The 6,127-nt window shown below is 37.8% G+C and overlaps 1 pseudogene; it reads left to right on the top strand.

The window, feature by feature from the left end:
• Nucleotides 1-536: 536 nt before the first annotated feature.
• On the top strand, nt 537-2,371 carry LOC138845225 (reticulophagy regulator 1 pseudogene; annotated as a pseudogene).
• The last annotated feature ends 3,756 nt before the right edge of the window (nt 2,372-6,127 follow it).

Genomic DNA, 6,127 nt, shown 5'->3' on the forward strand with positions numbered 1-6,127 from the left:
CTTAACAGTCAAAATACTTAAGAAAGAGAAAGAAAATATTAGAGCATTCAAATTATAATAAAAATTGTTCCATGATCATTATTTATACTTGAATTCATTATGTCATCCACATATGAGAATATCAAGAGGAATAATGATTGTCTCCGATGGTGACTTCAGGGGACAATCATGCTGAATTAGACTCTTACCTAAATATCTCAATATAAAGTAAAAGAAGATTTGTTGTTACTATCATATTAATAGGATAATTAACACCTCTACCTGGTATGTTTTCAAAAGATACAGCATAATTACGACGATTAGAAATTTAACAAAGTATTGAACAAATACGATTCTTTTACTTTTTAAAATTTATTATGAAACAAACTCATGTTTATGATCATTTTTTCTCATTTATATCATACAGATAGACTTCACATACTTCTCTCTTTGCTTAACTATGTACAATATTGTTGTCTGTAAATATCTTACAAACAGTTCAATAGTTTTTTTTCCTGCTCTTTAAGATATTATTAAATTTTGCTCCCCGTGGCCATTCCGCCTGTTGAGGGGCGCCCAGTCATTCCATGGGGAAAAAAAAAAGGCGAGAGAAAGGGCAGGCCGGCCTCGGTGAAGTCATCCAATGAAGGTTAACAGCCGGGTGGTGACACCTTCTCACAAGACTGCAGGAAAAATGCCGGGTAGCTGGGCAGTGCTCACTCCGGGTGCTGTCACGGAGCTGGCAGTAAGAGGTGACCTGTTTATTTTTAGCAGGGGGCAGTCATAATAACCCGACTCTTAGCTTCATTCAAGGCAGGCCGGCAGGCGCTTGGGAAGTTTGTCAACACTAGCTTTCTGAGGAAGGGGAGGAGTGCTTTTCTCCGAAAAGGAATCTCACTACCTGGGTTTTTCCCTGCTGGTACTGAGCCTTTGAGTGGAGAAGCAGCAGCGTTTAGCTTCCTCAGCCGTGGTCCCTGGGTGCCGCAGACCCCTGCTCTGTTATTATTTTTAAAGGGCAGAAATGCCTGAAGGTGAGGACTTTGGACCAGGCAAAAGCTGGGAGGTTGTGAATTCTAAACCAGATGAAAGACCTAGATTCAGCCACTGTATTGCAGAATCATGGATGAATTTCAGCATATTTCTCCAGGAAATGTCTCTTTTTAAACAGCAAAGTCCTGGCAAGTTTTGTCTCCTGGTCTGCAGTGTGTGCACATTTTTTACGATCTTGGGAAGTTACATTCCTGGGGTTATACTCAGCTATCTATTGTTGTTGTGTGCATTCTTGTGTCCGCTGTTTAAGTGTAATGATATTGGACAAAGAATATACAGCAAAATCAAGTCAGTTTTGCTGAAGCTAGATTTTGGAATTGGAGAATATATTAACCAGAAGAAACGTGAGAGATCTGAAGCAGATAAAGAAAAAAGTCACAAAGATGACAGTGAATTAGACTTTTCAGCTCTTTGTCCTAAGATTAGCCTCACAGTTGCCGCCAAAGAGTTATCCGTGTCTGACACAGATGTTTCCGAGGTGTCCTGGACGGATAATGGGACCTTCAACCTTTCAGAAGGATATACTCCACAGACAGACACTTCAGACGATCTTGATCGACCTAGTGAGGAGGTGTTCACTCGAGATCTTTCAGATTTTCCATCTCTAGAAAATGGCATGGGAACAAATGATGAAGATGAATTAAGCCTTGGTTTGCCCGCTGATCTCAGAAGGAAAAAGGAAAAGTTGGACAGTGGTCATACTCCAGGCAAAGAGAAGCAATCAGCAGCTGGTCTCACCCTCCCATTGAACAATGACCAAACCTTTCAGCTGATGAGCAACCTGGCCGGGGATGTCATCACAGCCGCAGTGACCACTGCTATCAAAGGCCAGCTAGAAGGCGCCGCTCAGCAAGCACGTTCTCAGGCTGCAGCCAGCCCAGCAGAGGACACAGACACTGAAGAAGGTGATGACTTTGAGTTACTTGACCAGTCAGAACTGGATCAAATTGAGAGTGAATTGGGACTTACAGAAGACCAGGAGGCAGCAACACAGCAAAATAAGAAGTCTTCTGGCTTCCTTTCAAATCTACTTGGAGGCCATTAATCTGGGAATCACTTGCAACGGAGCACAGATAAACCACCAAAAATTGCAAACAAGCAAAAAAAAAAAAAAAAAAAAAAGGAAAAAATTTTGAACTGTAAGCTTTATGATTACTTTAGATTTTTTTGTTTTATTTTCCCTTCTGCAGTGACTATATTGGATATGTATCAGCTGACACTGATAGATTGATATTTCTGATAGTTATTTTTATGTAATAAGCATGGAAATGAACTTTATATATGTATACTTACTGTGTTGTCAGAGATGAATATTAGGGATTGTTTTTAAATAAAAAGGAAAGAATCCAAAACCACCAAAAAAAAAAAAAGATATTATTAAATTTTGTCTTAACAAAGAATTTCTACTTTATTTCTCTTTAATACTTGGTTTGGAAATAAATAAGTGATCTGTATCGTGAAAGTAATGGCAAAACTATGTGTTAGCAATAAGAAAACATGACTCATGGGAAAGATATGTAATTAGAAAAATTGGCTGGAAAACAAGAATCAGAATCCACAGATAATATATCTAAGTCTTAAGATGCTAATAATTATCTTCCTCTAGTAAGCAGCAATTTTCTGTAATTTAACTATTAACTATGAAACTCAGAATTTTTCTGAGGTAGATAATTCTTGTTTTTATGTATAACTTGAATAGAAAATATTTATCTAAATTCACTTTCTCTGTTCTAATTTCAAGGTGGTCAGAAAGTACTCTTTTACATTCCAAGATTAAGACTTACTAATTCAGTATTAATTAGATACATTAATAAAATTGAATAATGTATACTATAATATTTTCTCTGTCAATGTTTCAGACCAGGAAAAAAGCTAGTCATAAAATTAATTATTTGTACTATAATTTCATGTCTCCATTTAAAAAGTACAGAATTATTTATTATTTTTCTTTTATCAGAAAATAAGAATAAATGCAGATCTAATTGCAACCTAAGGATATCGAATTTTTAAAACAAATTATGATTATATATTTAGAGGTAAACTAATTTTAGCAAATGGAAAATACAGCCAAAAAACTTATGCTGTTGGCTGGCGCCGCAGCTCACTAGGCTAATCCTCTGCCTTGCGGCGATGGCACACCGGGTTCTAGTCCTGGTCGGGGCGCCGGATTCTGTCCCGGTTGCGCCTCTTCCAGGCCACCTCTCTGCTGTGGCCAGGGAGTGCAGTGGAGGATGGCCCAGGTGCTTGGGCCCTGCACCCCATGGGAGACCAGGAGAAGCACCTGGCTCCTGCCTTCGGATGGGTGCGGTGCTGTGGCGGCCACAGCGCGCCGGCTACAGCGCGCTGGCCATTGGAGGGTGAAGCAACGGCAAAGGAAGACGTTTCTCTCTCTCTCTCTCACTCACTGTCTACTCTGTCTGTCAAAAAAAAAAAAAAAAAAAAAAAAAAAAACCAAAAAACTTATGCTGTCACCTATTAGCACTCATAACATTTTTCCCATTGTTAATAATGTCACCTGATGACACACCACTGAGGCATAGTGGGTTTACTGGAGGCTGTTGGTGTGGAGATAGCTTAGAAAATGACTAGAGACCCATCATATGACCCAGCCATCCGACTACTGGGAATTTATCCATGGGAAATTAAATCAATATATAAAGGAGTTATCTGCACCTCAATTTGCAATAGCTAAGACATGGCATCAGCATTAAAGCCTGTCAACCAAAGACTGGATAAAGAAATTATGGGATATGTACACTATGGAATACTACACAGCAGAAAAAAAAAAGAAATCTGGTCATTTGCAACAAAATGGATTAATCTGGAAAACATCATACTTAGTGAAATAAGTCAGTTCCAAAGTGACAAATACCATATGTTCTCCTGATCTGTGAGAACTAATACAGCACCTAAATCAAAACCTATAGAAGTGAAATTGACACTTCAAGAAGGATGATTTGAGTGGCCTTCATCTTGAATGTTGAGGAACAGTTTTTTTTTTCTTCATAATATTTGTTGAACTCTTTACTTACCATAGAGTTTATCATAAAGTCAATTTAGGATGGATCTCATTAAAATATAAGAGTGGGAATAAGAGGAGGAGGAAGTTTGTAACTATAAAGCTGTATAGTTCTGCATAGTTTCCTATACACTTATATCTAAGGGCACAGTTTAAAAACTTGCCATGGGACACTAAATCCCATTATGATGGGTCATAAAAATGTGACCTTATTGTTAAAGTGATTATATAAAGTGTAAAAGTGAACATATAGATAGGATTAAGTGTTCAATTAATCATATAAATAGTTCAAGTGTCTGATAATAATAATAGATAGAATTAAAAAGGAGAGAATATTCCAACATGGGAAGCAGTCCACACAGCAGACTTATAGAATGACAATTGTTTTAAGTAGCACTCTGATCTCAAAATCAATCCTTATGGCATCCTAGTCTGGATAATAAGCCTGTGAGAGCATTTCAGGCATGGATAGCCAAAACACTGTGGCAAAAAATGTTCTACATGAAGGATCTCTGTGAGTGAGACTCCAGTGGAAAGAAGTGGTCAACTAAGAAGGAGGTGCTTTTCTCTGAAGGGAGGGGACAACTTCCACTTTGCTTATGGCCTTTTCCAAATACTGACAGAGTTTGTGGACTCAAAAGTCTTCCATAGCCAAGGCAGCTCATGTAAAGAGCCTCAGGTGGTCACTGACATCATATGTAAGAGTCTGAATTGTTAAATTAATGACATGAGTCACTGTGCACTAATTTCCCATGCAGGACCTCTGTCCTTAATGAATTGTATTATGAGAATTAACTGTAAAACGTGTTCTCAAACAGGGTTTTGTGTGTATGTGTGTGTGTGTGTGCAAATTGTTGAAATCTCTACTTAGTACAGAGCTGGTCTTCTGTATAAAAAGTTAACTGAAAATGAATCTTCATGCAGAATGGGACTGGGAAGGGGAGAGGGAAGAGGAGGAGATGTAGGAGTGTGGGTGGGAGGGCAGGTATGGTGGAAGAATAGCTATATTCCTAAAGCTGTACTTAGGAAATTCATATTCTTTAAATAAAAGGTTTCTTTGGGAAAAATATTTAAAGAAAATCTTTCACAGCAACAAAGAAAGACTAGTAACTATCATATCTATCTGCCTAGCTGCTTCAGTGAAAGGAACTCAAGGCTAGCTCTTTAAAAAATCCAGATCCTAATCCAAATCCAAATATACGGAACACATTTCTGCAGGAAAGTCTCTAACAGAAAGAGTACATGCCAATTCTAACTCCACGGAAATAGTTTTTTTCTTTCTACACGGCTTGGAAACCAGCAGCAGATGGCTGTTTTAGCAATTTGGGAAGTGAACTACTGGATGGAAGTGTCTCTCTCTCTTTCACTCTTTTCCTCTTTCTCTCTCTCTTGCCCCTACCCCTCTCTCTTTCTTTAACTCTGCCTTTCAAATAAATAAACAGTCAAGAAAATGACTGTCTTGAGGAACAAGATACCAGGAATACAGGAATATGAAATGTTTTGCTCACAGAAGTCTCTCTATCACAGGGCAATACTTCCTAAAAGTTTCTGATTTTGCAGCAAAGTGTGGGGAAGAGAAACACACTTGAACGGATATGTTTTCTGGTTGTTACGAATATTCCCCTTTGTAACTTTTATCTGTAATTCTGAAAATGTTTTCTTCTCAATTTTCCAACAAACATTGAAAAGATTAAAATCTAGTGTGGGAAGGCTCATAATTTGACAGAACCCAATAAAGAAAATGAAGTAGTCTTAGGAAAAATATTTTAAAAAAGAAATCAATTAAAATTGAATACTACACAGTCAATGGGTTGTTTTTTCACTTTGTGACAGAAAGTTTTTCCAAGGATGGTCTATTGAATTGCCTGTCTGCTACTTCTCTTAGGATTTTTCAGTTTCTTCTCAGAAATTGCATCCCTCAAAAAACAAAAGTCATTTCATATATTTCCCTTCACCATTTTACATAACTGAATTTTATGCTCTTTTATTCAAAAGAGTGTGCCTGTAATCACCTACCACCCCCAATTTTAGCAATAACACCACCACTTTAAAAACAATAGCTTCTGCTATATTTAGTGG

Source organism: Oryctolagus cuniculus, chromosome 14 (genome assembly GCF_964237555.1).
Source record: "Oryctolagus cuniculus chromosome 14, mOryCun1.1, whole genome shotgun sequence".
In the NCBI taxonomy this organism is placed as follows: domain Eukaryota; kingdom Metazoa; phylum Chordata; class Mammalia; order Lagomorpha; family Leporidae; genus Oryctolagus; species Oryctolagus cuniculus.